At 34.4% G+C, this 17,818-nt stretch overlaps 1 protein-coding gene and 1 pseudogene across 2 annotated transcripts in view; both read left to right on the forward strand.

Annotated features, from left to right (window-relative positions):
- Positions 1–17,818, forward strand: part of MARCHF1 (membrane associated ring-CH-type finger 1) — an 853,816-nt gene that overhangs the window by 346,280 nt on the left and 489,718 nt on the right. The window lies entirely within an intron of this gene.
- Positions 874–3,074, forward strand: LOC128314271 (60S acidic ribosomal protein P0-like; annotated as a pseudogene).

Consider the following 17,818-nt stretch of genomic DNA (forward strand, 5'->3'; position numbering starts at 1 on the left):
AAGTGGTACCCAGGAAATAGAAGACTGGAGAAACAGACCTACTGGGGCTGGAAAAGCTTTCCAGCACAGTAGTTGATAGGTGACTGAGATTTATTGCTTATCAGTGTACATTTTCATTTCTGTAGTATATTCCTACTCCTAACATTAACAGGAGTTGTAACCAAGCTTTGCATTTCATCAGTCCTCATCTCTAATTACATTTTCTATCTTGATGACCTTAGCAGTAACATGGTTTTAAATATCATCCATATTCCAACAACTCTAAAATTTCTACCTCTAGTCCAGTCCTCTCTCTTGAGTTTCAGACTTGCGTATCCAACTGCCTACTGTACACGTTTGCTTAACTGTCTAACAGACATCTGAAATTCATCATGTCTTTCCCACTCTCAGACCTGCTCAGCCCATAGCCTTCACTATCTCAGCTAGATACATCAACATTCATCCAGTTGCTCAAGGCCAAAACCTTAGGGTTGCATTTTGTGCTTCTATCTTTTACCATATCAAATTGATCATGAAACCTTGATGCTTCTACCTTTAAAAAATATACATAACCTAGTCACTCATCACTAACTCTATTGATACCACTCTGATATATCACCATTTAATGAGAGATGAAATTAGTGAGTCATTAGGTATGCATGTATTCACCATTACATGACATCAAACTGTTTTCTGACTTTACATTTCTCCCCTCCTCCAGCAATGTAATGTTCCCATTGCTCCATATTTTCACCAACGGCCTTTTACATTTTAGCCTGGTGGGTGTGTAATGGTGTCTCACTGTGGTTTTATTTTTTTTAATTTTTTTTTTTTTACATTTATTTAGTTTTGAGAGACAGAGAGAGCACAAGTGAGGAGGGGCAGAGAGAGAAGGAGAAAGAGTCCGAAGCATGCTCCAGGCTCTGAGCTGTCAGCACAGAGCCCGGCGCGGGGCTTGAACTCACAAACTGTGAGATCATGACCTGAGCCGAAGTTGGATGCTTAACCAACTGAGCCACCCAGGTGCCCCTCACTGTAGTTTTAATTTTATTCCGTGATCACTGAGGTCGAGCATTGTTTTCCTCTATTTATTTGCCATTTGTTTTGTCTTTTCGTCAAGTTCCTATAATTGTGTCACTTGTTGAGACTAATGAAATAAAAATGAATATTTTGTGTGTGTGTGTGTGTGCATGTGTTTACACAAAATTTAAAACTGTAACAAAAAACAGGCTCTGTAGATTTCCATTCTTGCAGACTTTGGATTTATAATATAAGTTAATATTAATTTATATATTCCATGTATACTCCATATGTTTTCAGGCAGCATTTGAAAAATTAGAGAGTAATTTTAATTTTATAGCTTCTCTATTCAATCACAAAGTTACTTTTCTTTACCTTTTTATATCAGAAAACATATCTGCAGAGCAGCTTGCTTCTGTCTGTCAATCCCCCATCAAATTGTGGTTTAGAAACAATGACAAGCCGGTGGCATCTGTCAAATTACTTGGAAACTATAATTTAAGGGATGATATCTCTGGGTGAGGTAGATAACTAAGCTCTCAGAACCTCATCACCATTAATTCAAAGTAAAACATACAACATTTCATGGACCCATTTTTAATAATTATTTTTGTTAATAAATCTATTAATTAGATCTAACTTCATTAAGGTTTTAATCAACATGAAGTTTCCTTAGAACCAGAGAATCCAGTGTGTTTGATTTCAGTACTCTCAGTAAAAATGCTTAACATTCTTTTTGCCAGTGTTAATGTTTCTTTTTTTTTTTATATTCTTTTTAATCTCTGCTGGCTTATTCACATGGAAATATTGGGTTACATAGGTATTTTGCTTCTTTAAGAGGTTCAAGCACAAGTTTCTAATCAATAGGCAAATAAAGAGGGAATTTTATATACTCTACATTGAAAAATAGGTTTTAGTTATTTTCTTTCTGAGAATTATGAGGTAGTTAATTTCCTAAAATAGTCCAAAGAATTTGCTTTTATATTTCATAGTTAGGATTTACATAGTGATCGTTATTCTTCTAAACCTGTGGAGAACTTCCAAGTCATATTCATGTGAGAGAATGAATATCTGACATAAATCTACAGAGAAGCTGTGGATTTAAGTTATGGTTGTCAGGTTGTTGATGAATCATTTATTTACTGTAAGCACAGGGAAATGCCACTGCTACTCTCTATTTATAACCTGTATATGTTTCTGCACGCATTTAGAAGATCCTTGGTGAAGCTTTCAAACATCTGGTTTCACTAAGATAGTTAACTGTGATCAGATACAGTAATGTTATATGTTTATGTAATACTTTATGTTAAAAAATTATACAAGTACTCTTCTATTGGTCAAAAAATGTTAAGTAAAATATAAACATTTATTCACATGCATAAAATTAATGGGTATCAGTGGCATTTTCTATTTGGTATCTTGTTAATGATATGACATGTCATAATGTACGAGGCAATCCGAGAGCATCTGGAAGACAACCCAGCTCTGGAGAAACTGTTGCTTCATATCCAGAGGAAGGTGGGCTTTGTGTTCACCAAAAAGGGCATCACTGAGATCAGGGACATGCTGTTGGCCAATAAGGTTCAAGCTGCCAGTGCCATAGCTCCATGTGAAGTCATTGTGCCAGCCCAGAATACTGGTCCAAGGCCTAAGAAGACCTCCTTCTTTCAGGCTTTAGGTATAACCCCTAAAATCTCCAAGGGCACTATTGAAATTCTGAGTGATACACAGCAATGAAGACTAGAGACAAAGTGGGAGCCAGTGAAGCCACACTCTTGAACATAGTCCCCTTCTCGTTTGGGCTGACCACCCAGCAGGTGTTTGACGGTGGCAGCATCTGCAACCTTGAAATGCTTGGCAACACAGAGGAAACTGCATTCTTGCTTCCTGGAAGGTGTCCATAATGTTGCCAGCGTCTGTTTGCAGATTGGTTACCCAGCTGTTGCATCAGTACCTCATTCCATCATCATGTATACAGGCAGGTCCTGGATTTGTCTGTGTAGACTGATTACATCTTCCCACTTGCTGAAAATGTCAAGAGGCCTTCCTGGCAGATCAATCTGCATTCGTGGTAGCTGCCCCATAACCACTCCCACCACCCCTACTCCTCCTGCCTGCAGCCCCAGCCAAGGCTGAAGCAAAGAAGAGTCCAAGGAGTCAGAGGAGAATATGGGATTTGGTCTCCTTGATTAATCACCAAAAAGCAACCAGTTCAACCAGCCAGCTGTATTTGTCAAACAAGGAAATAAAGGTTTACTTCTCTATAATAATAATGATATATATATAACATCTATTTAGAGGTAGATGTGTGGAAGTCGATTCATAACACATATCTGCTAAACTCCCTGGAACTGGGAAATAAGAGACCCAACTCTGTTATCTCTTGTCTGAGTGACTTAATATAAGATTTTTTTAATTTCTCTGACTTCAATATTGTTTATAAACCTGGGCTTATGATGATAAACAATCATTTAGAGAACTAAGAAAGTACTACATCTACAAAAAAACCAAAACAAAACAAAAACAAAAAACAAAAACAATAAACTTTGTAAACTGAAATATTTCTGTTTGTAAAGTACTGGGCAGTGCCATGTTTATTATTTTTTTAATAAAGTTGGTATTTTATATGAAATTTACTATAGAATCTTTTAAAACATCAAATAAAAAGCTATTAATGACATAATAGTAACATGTAGTTCATCTTTTGAATGAAAACTAGTAGGTTGTATTTTAGATTTTGTTAAATGTACTATTTCTTGACCTCACTCTATAACATACTGCCATATACCTGTGTCTTGGTTTTATCCAAGTATATACCTCTTTGGTTATTTAAGCTTGTTGCAGTCTTAACTCTGTTAAGTAGATTTATTAATCTGGCCTCACTTGTATATTAAAGAATACTTTTATTATAAGTTTTACTTAGTAATAGATGAATATAGATGAATTAAACATACATTATGATAAATATTTAAGAAATCCAATACCACAAAAAATATTTTGACATTTTCTCTGTGGTTATAGCCACTAAAGGATTTGTCTTACTTGCTGATGATGACTTATATAAATAATTTAATTTGAATTTTAGAGTTGTCCATATGATCAAAGAAATTGCAAACTAAATCAATTTTATTTGTATGCAGCATCTGGATTAATAGTTCTGATACTTGGTTGAGTTATTGGCCATTTATGAGAATTGATGTAAGATATTTTCTCTACAGAACAGTATGCAAACTCTCAGACACTGGATATTTTGCATCAGGTTTCAGAAGATTCCCGGATCCCTGTTGATATCCATTGATCCATGCAACCCATGTTAGGGTGTTTTGCTTAAGTAATTATTATTTTTCTTTTTTTTTTTAATTGAGGTATAATCTAACATGAAGTATTAGTTTGAGGTGCACAACATACCAATCTGATATTTATATATATTGCAAAATGACCATCACAATAAGTTTCATCAACATCCTTCAGGATACATAGTTACAATTTTTTAATGAGTTTTTAAAAATAAGATCGTAAGGGGCGCCTGGGTGGCTCAGTCGGTTGAGCGTCTGACTTCGGCTCAGGTCATGATCTCACGGTCCGTGAGTTGGAGCCCCGCATTGGGCTCTGTGCTGACAGCTCAGAGCCTTGAGCCTGTTTCAGATTCTGAGTCTCCCTCTCTCTCTGACCCTTCCCCATTCATGCTCTGTCTCTCTCTGTCTCAAAAATAAATAAACGTTAAAAAAAATTAAAAAAAAAATAAGATCGTAAAAGTTCTCACTGCAGGAGCAAAAATTATTAAGGAGTTAATTTTTATTTTAAAAAACAAATACTTAAACATTTAGATACAATTTATAACACACAAAAATGAAAAAGAAACTTTCCTATAGTCCCACCTAGAGGTGTTCACTTTTCTCTTGTCATTAACCATGCCATCAAATATTCTTGCACAGCTTCACCTGTAACTGGTATTACATCATTGAACTGAAACATCATAGTTTTTAAACCAGTCTTCTTGCTGTTAAACATTTTGCATGCTTATTTGTTTGATATTATAACCCAACTACAGTGAACTTAACTCCTAGCTAGTGAAAAAATTTCCAGAAGTAGAATTGTAGAATAAAAGGATACAAACTTTTTTTTAAGGTTTTAGATTAAATTTCCCTCTGGAGATGTTTTACCAACTTTATTTTTTTTTATATGAAATTTATTGTCAAATTGGTTTCCATACAACACCCAGTGCTCATCCCAAAAGGTGCCCTCCCCAGTGCCCATCACCCACTTTCCCCTCCCTCCCATGCCCCATCAACTCTCAGTTTATTCTCAGTTTTTAAGAGTCTCTTATGGTTTGGCTCTCTCCCTCTCTAACTTTTTTTTTCCTTCCCCTCCCCCATGGTCTTCTGTTAAGTTTCTCAGGATCCACATAAGAGTGAAAACATATGGTATCTGTCTTTCTCTGTATGACTTATTTCACTTAGCATAACACTCTCCAGTTCCATCCACATTGCTACAAAAGGCCATATTTCATTCTTTCTCATTGCCACGTAGTACTCCATTGTGTATATAAACAACAATTTCTTTACCTATTCATCAGTTAATTATTACCAGGAGTTGGTATCCTAGGCCCCACTTCCCTGAATCCTTGTCCCTCCTAGATATTACTACTTAAATAAAAGTCTTTGCAGATTTTGAATGTGAAGCCTAATAAACTAAATTTATTGTCAATTTCATGATTACTAATGGACTTAAAAAATTAAGCTAAACTGCCTATGATTTATACAGTAGCAAAAGCATCTATGGCAACTAGGGTCTAGTCACCACAAATGTGGCAAGAGAGTTAAAGCCTTGGAACAGATAAGAAGACAGCTTTTCCACTAGTGATACTTGGAGCTTGGAAGAGGAGGGATCAATAAAGTAATTAAACACACAGGTGTTAGCTAGACTTTGAATCTCAGTTTTCAGGCATACTAGCTATAAAATCATAGACGAATTATGTAATTGCTCTGAAACTTTGTTTACTCCTGTGGAAAGTAGAGGTGACATTATTGCCTATTTCATAGAAATATTTGTGAAAGTTAAATATTGCAAAATCAGGATCTTAGTATGGTGTTTGGTATATACTAAGAGCTCAGTATAAGTTTACTATTCTTCTTTATTGGTATTGGCCACCATTTTTATCACAGCATGTTGCAAACCAAAAAATAATTTGGGCAATGCAGATTTATTTCATTATCGTACAACCATTTTGGGTATTTTACCTTCAAAAAGATTTTCCGTTGTGCTTAGTGTTTTGAATATATTCTGAAGTCATTTTTTAATGAAGCCGATGAATAGCAAATCATATTTTAATGTATTAAAATTGGATGCAAAAATGAACAATGGAACATATGGAAGTGGGAAACTAAGGTGCGAACACAGGGCATGTTTTTGACTCCTCAGCATATTTGCCTTAGAGCAATCACTATGCCTCCTACATGTTTTTCAGTTGTTTTTAAAAGTAAGTAAGATTTTGAGAAGGGTACTTTTAACAAAGCATCTTTGAATTTGAACATCTTTTTTTCTCTTAGACACCCATTTTCAAGGAGTCAACATGCATGGGAATTTTAATCACCGTAAAACGTGCACATAATCTAAAGCAATCGTCTCTCACTTCCGCCTCTTGCTCCAGAGGCAGTTACTGGAAACTGTTCTTGCTTTTCTTTGTCTTAGTGATTGCATTCATGAATCTTCATTACTTATACTCCTAATGCTTACAATATTCTTTGATTCCCACAGATAGATGAAATTTAGCTTATTTGTATACCTGCTCCAATCATTGCTATTCTTTCCATATATTCTAATGTTTTTAAAAATTTTTTTCCTTCATCTTTACTTATTTTTGAGACAGAGAGAGACAGAGGGAGAGTGAGGAAGGGACAGACAGAGAGAGGGAGACACAGAATCCAAAGCAGGTTCAGGCTCTCAGCTGTCAGCACAGAGCCCAATGAGGGGCTCGAACTCAAAACTGTGAGATCATGACCTGAGCCAAAGTCTGCTGCTTAACCAACTGAGCCACCCAGGTGCCCCATCTCCCCATATACTCTAATGTTTTAAGTGAGATTAAATAATCTCTTGTATCTTGTTCCATGAACAGCAGACATAAACTTTTGACTCTTTACCACAAGATACAGATTTTTGTGGTAGAGCGTTGTTTGTCTTTCCTGTTTTTTACTTGTGGACCAAAATATAGCATAGCATTTTACATACTCAAAATTATCTTCTCATACTGTCTTTTCTTCCATTTACCTACCTCATCTGATCATTTTCAAATTTTTTTTTCAACGTTTTTTATTTATTTTTGGGACAGAGAGAGACAGAGCATGAACGGGGGAGGGGCAGAGAGAGGGAGACACAGAATTGGAAACAGGCTCCAGACTCCGAGCCATCAGCCCAGAGCCTGACGCGGGGCTCGAACTCACAGACCGCGAGATCATGACCTGGCTGAAGTCGGACGCTTAACCGACTGCGCCGCCCAGGCGCCCCTTCATCTGATCATTTTCAACCCACCATTCTAATCTCACTTTCACAGCTGGAGATGCCCTCTCAAAGATACACTGATTCACTCATGCTGAAAGTTATGCTGCAGTTATTACCAGTCCTGAACAAATTTATTATGTGTGATACTATATCAGTTGCTAAATAGAGCCTTTTATAAACCTTAACTCCTCCACAATGCTATTTTCTCTTGCCTTCTTGCATACTCCACAGTGCCTAATACCATTCTGGACACTCAGTAAACATCCTACAAAGTTGTTTAAATGTAATTAAAAGTCATTACACTTACACATGTCAGTTCTGATTAGGGTGAATCTTTTGTGTTAAAGTGAATCTTTCACAGAAAATGTTCCTGTAAACAGGTAGTTTGATCTTGAAGAAGGATGAAAACATAGATGGCAAATTATTATACAAGGTTATTGGAGGGCAACTTTTCATCTTCACTGACAGAGAGTATATGATAAGAATAAAGTTTAGTTTTAAGAAGAATATTAGAAATGCTTTTATTGCATTTGAAGGTTATAAAGAACAATAGCAAAAATGTATAAGCTTCTGTTCTAAATTTTTTAAAAAACAAGATAGGTTCTCATTTTTCTCCCAAAAAGCCATCTGTGTTGGGGGGTGGGGAGTACTCCTTGTGTTCTAGGAGATAACTTATTATCTTAGTATCTTATAACTTATTATCATCTCATTATCATATAACTTATTATAGTAAAATAATATTGAGTATTGTAATAGCACTGAATGGTGACAGATGGTAGCTACAGTTGTGGTGAGCACAGCATAATGTGTAGAGTTATCAAATCACAGCGTGGTACTCCAGAAACTAATGTAACATTGTCAACTCTACTTCCCTTAAAGAAAATCAAATTCTAAATTTAAAATGGATATATTTTATAAAATATTATTAAAAGTATTCAGAAATCGTGCTCGCTTCGGCAGCACATATACTAAAAGTATTCAGAAATACTATTATTTATAAATAGAGAAAACAGTAAAATATTTCGTATCATATACTGATTTGTATATTGTCTATTGTCCTCTAATTGGTTTTTGCCTTTCCAGGGGTTTCTGCTACGACTATTTTCAGTTTGTCACTTCTAAAATCCCTATGAAATTTAGAAATCAGAAAGGAAAAGAAGACACTTTTCCTTTTTAATTAAAAAAAATCTTTTTAATGTTTATTTATTTTTGACAGAGAGAGAGAGAGAGAGCGAGCGAGAGCGAGCAAGCATGAGCGGGGGAGGGGCAGAGAGAGAGAGGGAGACACAGAATCCGAAGCAGGCTCCAGGCTCTGCACTGTCAGCACAGAGCCCGACGCGGGTCTGGAACCCACAGACCGCGAGATCATGACCTGAGCCGAAGTCGGATGCTCAACCGACTGAGCCACCCAGAAGCCCCAAGACACTTTTTCAAAATTTGTTTTCTCAAAAAATACAATGTTAAAAGAAATGCCATTAAAAAAAATCTCACATCCATGAGAAATAAAGCATTTAAGGAAATATGTATGGATTTAAAACCAGTGGTTTATCTATAATGGGATACTACTTGGCAGTGAGAAAGAATGAAAACTTGCCATTTGCAACAATGTGGATGGAACTGGAATTATGCTAAGTGAAATAAGTCAGTCAGAGAAAAACCAGTATGTTTTCTCTCATATGTGGAATTTGAGAAACTTAACAGCAGACCATGGGGGAGGGAAGGGGAAAAACAGTTTCAAACAGAGAGGTTGATGGAGGTGGAGGGAAAGGGAAGATGGGTGATGGGCACTGAGGGGGGCACTTGTTGGGATGAGCACTGGGTGTTGTATGTAAGTAATGAATCGCGGGAATCTACCCACGAAACCAAGAGCACACTGTATACACTGTGTGTTAGCTAACTTGACAATAAATTATATTTAGAAAAAAATAAATAGAAAATAAAAACATCATTTGGAACAATGAAATCCCTAGGATTTCATAGGACTTTAATGGCTGGTACCTACAAATACTAGAATAAATAAAAAATTACCCCAAGCATCCTATTCAAGCAAACCTACATTTATCACTTAATAATCAATAATGTTGCTATAAATCAATATGAAGAAGATGAAATTTAATAAGGTTTAATATGTCCAGCAATATATGACCACAGATATTTTTAGATAGCAGGGCTGCTGACAGTGCTTCCTGCCGCCATGGGAATGTTCTGGTCTTCAGTGTATGATGAGGCGGTCACCAGCCACATGCAGCTGTTAAGCATTTGACAGGTGGCTAGTGTAACTGAACAAGTGAATTTTAATTTCGTTTATGTAACCACAAGTGGCTAGTGGCTAATGTTTGGACAATGCAGTCTTAGAGAAAAGGAGAACTTGGATACAATATCAGTTTCCTGGCAGGAAACACCTTGTACAATCAACAGGATTTAGCTAAAGAGAAAAACAGTGACAACATATTGTGCTTTTGTGGCATTGTAAAGGTAAAGTACATGAGAAAATAGTTCAAAGAGTGGTAAGGAATAATTGGGAATTGTTGTAAATCTCTTATACAACAACATAAAGAATAGTATAAAGGATAGTTTTCAACAAATGGTGCTGGGACAATTAGATGTCTGTAAGCAGTTAAATTAACCTTGATATATACCTCACACCTTAATTAAAATGAACTCAAAATGGATCATATTCCTATGTATATAATGTAAAACTATAAACTTTCCATAAGAAACCATAGGAAAAAATCATTTTTTTCCTTTTGCTAGGCAAAGAGTTATTGGATGTGATACAAAAAGTGTACTCTAAAAGAGAAATAAAAAGATAAGTTAAACTTTATAAAAATTGAATATTTTTGTATTTCAAAAAGCTTAACTGAAAAGACTCCAGAAAAGACCTGCATACCAAAGTAGGTACGGGAGTGAAGGAAATAAAAAAGCAAAGGTAAAGCCCAGAGAGTAGCAACAGCGGAATGCCATTTTACCCAGAGTTGATGGGGCCAGAGAATCAAATGATGTTACCATAACCCAGGACGAGCTAAAACCCTGGGAGAGAAGCTGTCCGAGAGAAGCTGCATTTGATGAGAAAAGTAGCCATTGGCAAGACTACAGTGAGGCAGGAGGTACCCCAAGAAATAAATGACCTACCCCTAACATTTGCTCTCAGCTATCCTGCTTTTACTTCCCAGGTAGAATCTAGAGGGCGGGGGGAAGCCTGCATATTATTGTCCACAGAGATTATTTTCTCAGCATACAATAGGGGAGAGAAAGAGAGCAGCTGGACTGGGGACAATGCTCTTCAGAAGCTACTCTCTTTACAAGTCAGCTTCTATTTTTGTTTTTTGATTGACTTCAAAAAATGCATTCCTGATGTCAAAGAAATTCAAAGTCCCATAGCCACCATATCTTTTCAGAGTAAGGTCAATTCAGTCATAATCTTACCTGTATCTTAGATTGTATTGAAGGCCTGGGTGTTTAGCTTTTTTCCAGAGGTTTTGTTTCTAACCTTGATTAATGGCCAAAACTCCCTCTGGAGAAAGCTTGGGAAGATTTGCGGTGTATACTTATTGCCATGTTGCAGTTTTTCAAAATAACCAAACCTCCTTTCTAGGTTAATATGTTGCAGGTATGTAAACTGATTTAGGTCCAGGGTTAAGGGGCGTAAAACCCCAATAGTGACTAGGTTCAAATTTATCCCCACTATGCATAGGAACTTTATTTCATATTTTATCCAGAATCCTTGGTGAATACTCCCATGCTGATAGTATTGGCTTAGTCCAGTGTCACAATTCTTCTGTCTTCCTTAGGTTATTTCCCGACACCCCCCTTTGGCTCTTGCCAAGTGAAGTTATCAAAGATCTTGCAATTCCTTCAGGCTATACAGTTTCTCCTTTTAGAAAGAACTATGCACTTTTGCTTCTGATTAGTACTCAAGTGTAATTCTCATTATTAGACTGGAGGCAATGAGGGATGATGGTGATGTTGGATCTTGAGAATAATCACATACCGTTTTGAGGCAGCTGCCCAAAGTGAAGTCACTGAAACGCTTTGCAAGGAAGACTGGTTCTGTGACCTGAAGTTGAGGAGCTGCGTCCATTGCCAAGAACATTTCAGGAGTATCTAAATCTCTGTTATTGTGGCTCTACTCTTTCCCAAAAAGTTTTCTTCCCTTACCATAACTGATTTGGCGAGTTGTCCATTTCATTGACATTGCAATTCTGCCTCTCCTATAGTTAGACCTTGGGTTTAATCCTTAGTCTTGTCTGCCCCGTGCCACTAGAAATAAGGGAGTTTTTAAGTTTTTAAGAACATTTTCTGCATATCCACCCATGACATGAATTGTCACGAGTTCAGTGTTTTGAACATATATTTATCTTTGTGTAAACTCTCCAGAATAGTCAGAAGCAGTCATCACATCCCATAATCTTTGCAATCACCAATTTTTCTTGCCATAGCAACTAAGTGCCAAAGACAATTAATTACTCAATGATTTTTGCTCAATTAGTAATTCATTTCATGCCATTCTAGTAAAGAAAAATGAAAATTGGGATGTCACTCTCGCAGGTTATCAGTCTGCTCATATATATGAGAGCAAACCAGTCACAGAATCCTGCTCATCATACCAATTATTGTATCAGGGTAGTGGCAGAAAACAACATATTCATAATGGTTTTACTAAAAATAATTTTAAAAAGGCAGAGCTAAGTGAACCAAAAGAGCTGGTGAGGCAGGCAGCCCATGGGTAATTATAGTGGGAACAGCAGAGGAAACAGTGAATCTGGAGAGACCTAGAAAAATTGAAGTACCACTCAACAGGTGTTATAGCTAAAGAGAAAATCAGCAACTGTTAGAAACGTAATGAAGCAGAGTGGGGATTGGGAGAATAAATACCATGACCTCAATTTCCTCAACCCTCCAGATCCTTGCTGCGCCTTGTACTTACCAAAGCCAGCCAAAGCCAGAGGATATAGCTGTCCCATTGATGCACTCTATACTGTGTTTTGGGATACAGAGCAGAGTAGGGAAGGGCAGAGAATGGAAGAGAGAGAGGCCAACAGGAAATAATGAGCACAAACATTTTTAAAGAATCTCCGACAATTTTTGAAAGACCAATGTTAACTTCTCTTGTGACTACGGATTTTAAAGTAAAACCTCAAGGAACTAACTTAGTAAATGAATTTTGCAGTATAACTTAGATGCCACTGGCACCCTGTCCTTTTATCTGAAAAGTATTATGACTTAAAAACCACCATATCATTCTGTGATGAGTCCATTATTACTTTGGTAAGCAAAATATTTGCATTTGGTATGTATTACTATGGTAAGCAAAAGTAACTATAAATGCAGATGGTTCAGTTTACCAGGAAGTTACATCAACTACACAATTGTATGTAAATAATAATAAACATAAGTATAATAATTATTTTTTGAATTTATCTTTATTAGTGTGTACGTAATGGGATCTAATTTTGATTTAATTTACGTTGCCAAATGATTATATTGAACATTTTTTCATACACTTATTTATCAATTATATATCATTGACGAAACATTCATGAAAATAATTTGCCAACCTTATATTGGGTTGTCTTCTTCTTATTGAGTGATAACAATTCTTTTTTCATATTTGCAATGTATATCTATGCTAAATAGATAAAGGCTTAGGTATAAATATAGATATGTAAACATAGCTATAAATATGTATAATAAAAATGAAAAAATATATGAAATTATATATATGTAATGAGAAGGTAAGCCATGGGGTGGGAGAAAAAACATATAATATTTTATTATATATTGTTTATATATTTTGTTATATAACTTACGTATGTATGTAATATATAATATTTTCTCCCATCCCATGGCTTACATTTTTTTTCTTTTTCTTATTTTTTGTTTTTATTTGAGAGAGAGAATGCACATGCACATATGTGTGCTTGGGGGAGGGTCAGAGAGAGAAAGACAATCTTAAGCAGGCTCCATACTCAGTGTGAAGCCCTGACATGGGGCTCATCCCACAAACCTGGGGTAATGACCTGAGCCAAATTCAAGAGTTGGATGCTTAACCAACTGAACCACCCAGGTGCTTCTTCTTTTTTTTTTTTTTTTAAATAATGTCTTTCTAACACAGTAGTTTTGATTTGAATGAAATTTATCAATTTTTTTTTCTTTATATTCATGGCTTTCTTTTAGCTAAAAGTATTTGCTTAACCCAGAGTTGCCAAGATTTTCTACTGTTCCTTTTAGAGATTGTTTTAGCCCTTATATTTTGGTCTTTGTTCTAATTTGAGTGAAATTTTGTCTATGGTGTTAGGTAAGGATCAATAGCCTGGCATGTTCTAGAAAAATCAACTTACCACAGATGTACACTTGAAAATTCCCTGTGTGTTCCCACTGAACACTGAAAGTGAAAAACACTGAAAGTTCCCACACTTTGGATTACTTGGATTTATATTAAATCTTGAAATCTGGTAATCCAAATTCCTCAACTTTGTTCTTAATCAAATTTGAATCAAAGTGTGGATTCTGTACATTTGCGTATGAGCGTTATAATTAGCTTGTCAGTTTTTATACAAAGCCTACTGGGATTTTGATTGTAATTGCATTGGATCTATAAATTTAGAAAGAACTGACATAACAATATTGATACTCTAAAAAACATAATAGATTTATCAATTTACTTAAGTCTTTATTTTCTCTCAGAAATGTTTTACAGTTTTCAATGTACAAATCTTACATATACTTTATCCCTAGATAGTTTGAGGTGATGATACTGTAAATGATCTTTTTGAAAATTACATTTAATTATTGTTTGTGGTCAGTGTATACAAATACAATTGATTTTTTGTATATGGACTTTCAATTCTATAATTTGTCTTAACTCAGTTAATTAAGCAATTAGTTCTATTTGCTTTTTGTGAGATTCTTAAGTCTTGTCTACTTACCTGATCATGTTTTCTGGAAACAAAATATTGACTAGAAATTATGAGAGTGATCATTCTTGTATTTTCTTCTGATCATAGGAAGGAAAGTATTTAGGTTGTTGTTTATCATTAAGTGCAGTGTAGACTAGGTTTTTCTTTTAAAGTATTTTTTAATTTTAAGTTTATAATTGAATATAAGTTTTAAAATATTTTTTATTTACTCTGGTTTTTGTAAAATTATTTATTTCCTTTTCAAGTTTTTATTTAAATTCCAGATAGCTAACATACAGTGTAATATTAAATTTCACTTGTAGCATTTAGTGATTCATCATCACTTACACCACTTGCATACAACAACACCTGGTGCTCATCACAAGTGTACTCATTAATCCGATCCTCATCACCTGTTTAACCCATCTGCCCACCCACCTCCAGTCATCAGTCATCAGTTTGTTGTCTATAGTTTTGTTTCTTGGCTTGCTTCTCTTCCCCCCGCCCCCCCCCCCATTAGCTAGAAATTTTAAATAAATGTTCTTTATCAAGTTGAGGGAGTGTTTTCCTTTTTCTTCTTAGTTTGCTAAAATTTTATTGTCTTCTAGTGTTGAGATTTATGAAATGCTTTTTCTCTGTTCATTGAGTCACTTATTTTTTTTCTTTTAGTTTTACTACAGAGCAATACATTATTTTTTTATATTTAAACTAACATGCTTACGTAGGATAAGCCTTATTTTGTCATGATGTATTTTCCTTTTCTATTCATCTTATTAAAATTATGTTAAATATTTTGGCAATTATGTTTATAAGAGATATGGGTCTATAATTTTTTCCCTTTGGAATGTCTGATAGAGGAGTAGTTTTGTTCTCAAAAATTAGTTGGGAAAATGTACACTTCTTTAATATTTTCTGAAAGAATGTGTGTCATACTAGTATTTAATTCTAAGTAAACTATTTATAAAACTTAGTGATGACATCTGGACACAGAATTTTCTTTGTTGGAACATTTTAAATTATGAATTCAATTTCTTTAGTAGGAATAAGGTTATTAAGATTTTCTATTTCCTTTTATGTCAGTTTTATTAATTTGTATCTGTGAAGGAATTTAAATATTGTATCTAATTTGTCAATTTTAATGACAAAATTGTTCATAGTAATTTTAATTATCTTTTGTAATGTCTGTTGATTATCTAGTGATGACTCCACTTTCATCCTTGTTATTGGTAAATTAGAGCCTTTTTTCGTCTCTTGATCAGCCTACCTAGGAATGTATCAATTTTATTTATCTTTTCAAAGGATAAGCTTTTAGTTTCATTGATTTTTCTCTATTTTTTTTTTTTTTTTGCTAATTTACCAACATTTTCTATTTCGTTATTATTTCCCTTTATTGCCTTTTCATTTGATGTGATCTCATTTTTATCACTTCCTAGATTGGAAAGTTATAACATTACTTTTAAACCTTTTTCCTTCTCTAGTAGAAATCTTTAAAGCTATAAAGAATTTCTCCTTAAGCACTGATATAAGTGCATCCTACAATTTCTGATGTACTATATTTTCATTTTCATTCATTTCTCAATGTTTTTAAATTGCCCTTGGGATTTCTCCCTTGCCTCATGGGTACTATTCAAATATATTGATTGATTTCTAATTATTTGGGAATTTTCTATTTATTTTTTATGTTTATCTATTTTGAGAGAGAAGGTGAGAGAGAGTGGGGTAGGGACAGAGAGAGAGGGGGAGAGAGAGAATCCCAAACAGGCTCCATGCTGTCAGTGCAGAGCCCAGTATGGGGTTCGATCCCACAAACTGTGAGATCATGACCTGAGCCGAAATCAACAGACGCTTAACTGACTGAGCCACCCAGGTGCTCTGAGATTTCCTTGTTTTTGATCACTAATTTTATTCCATTGTAATCAGAAAACAGATATTTGATTATTTTACCTCTTTTAAATTTATTGAGTATTTTTCATTACCCAGGGTATATCTTTGTGAAGATTCTATGTGCACTTGGGAAGAATTTCTGTTCTGCAGTCCTGTGTGGAGTTGGTTGAGTGTTGTTTTTGAATATGTTTATTTCCACCTTAACTGTCAGTTAAAGAAAGAGGAGTGTTGAAATCACAGACTATATAATTACAAATTTGTCTACTTCCTCTTGTTTGAATGACATATATCTTTACTTTTTCATTTAACCTGTGCATGTCTTTACATTTAAAATGTGTTCTTTTGTAGACTGCATATAACTTGCTTTTGCATTATTAATATAGTCTGACAATTTCTGCCTTTTATTTGGAGTGTATAGACAATTATATTTAATATAAGTAGCAATAGTTTGGAATTGCAATCTATCATCCTGTTGTGTATTTTATTATTCCATCATTTTACCCATATTTTTATTATTTTTTTTCTTCTTTTCACTTGTCTTATTTTGGAATGAGTATTTTCAGAATTCAGTTTTATTCCATCTTTGGCTCAAAACTACATAACTTTAAAAAAAAAATACTACATAACTTTATTTTATTTTTATAGTTATTTCCAGCATTTAAATATTTATATTGTCATAACATTTACATGTATACCCTAAATCATACTGTTTTACATTTATAAGACCCTTATATTGATAGTCTCATTTATTCTTTCTTCCATCCTTTGTCTTATTATTGCATACCTTTATGTATATATATAAATATATAGTATATATACTTATATATATATTTATTATATATTTATTATATATATTTTTATAAAATATGAATATATTTATATATATTTATATATACATAAATTTATATATATACATTATAAATTCTAAAATGTTTGCTTTTAAAATTGACTTTTGAATACAAGTTTAAATGAGACAAAACATGTCTTTTATAGTTACTGACATATTTACTATTTCTGGCATTCATCCTGCCTTTGTGTGGGTACAGATTTCCATCTGGTGACACTTTCCTTTGGCCTAAAGAACTTTCTTTGACATTTCTTGTAATGCAGAATTGTTACCATAGATTTTCTAAGTTATTATTTGTGAAAAAATTGTCTTATATTCATTTTGGAAGCATATTTTCTTTGGTATTTAATTTGGCCTTGACAGTTTTTTTTTTCCTCCCAGATGGACTAAAGAGAATTTGGCATAATCCTTATTTTTCTTCTCTCATATTAGCAGGTCTTTTTCTCTTCAGCATTATTTAAGATTTTCTTTTAAAGGGTTTCAGAAATTTGAATTTGGTGTGTCTGGGTCTGATTTTCTTTATATGTCCTCAGTTTGTGGTTTCATAAGTTTCTTGAATTTGTGAATATAATTCTCATAAACTTTGGACAAATTTTGACCATTTGTTTTTTGCAATATAATGTCTGCTCCCTCCTCTTCTCTTCCCTTCTGGCCTTCCAATTGCATGAGTGTTCAGCTGCTTGGTTTTCTC

Source organism: Acinonyx jubatus, chromosome B1, assembly GCF_027475565.1.
Source record: "Acinonyx jubatus isolate Ajub_Pintada_27869175 chromosome B1, VMU_Ajub_asm_v1.0, whole genome shotgun sequence".
NCBI lineage: Eukaryota > Metazoa > Chordata > Mammalia > Carnivora > Felidae > Acinonyx > Acinonyx jubatus.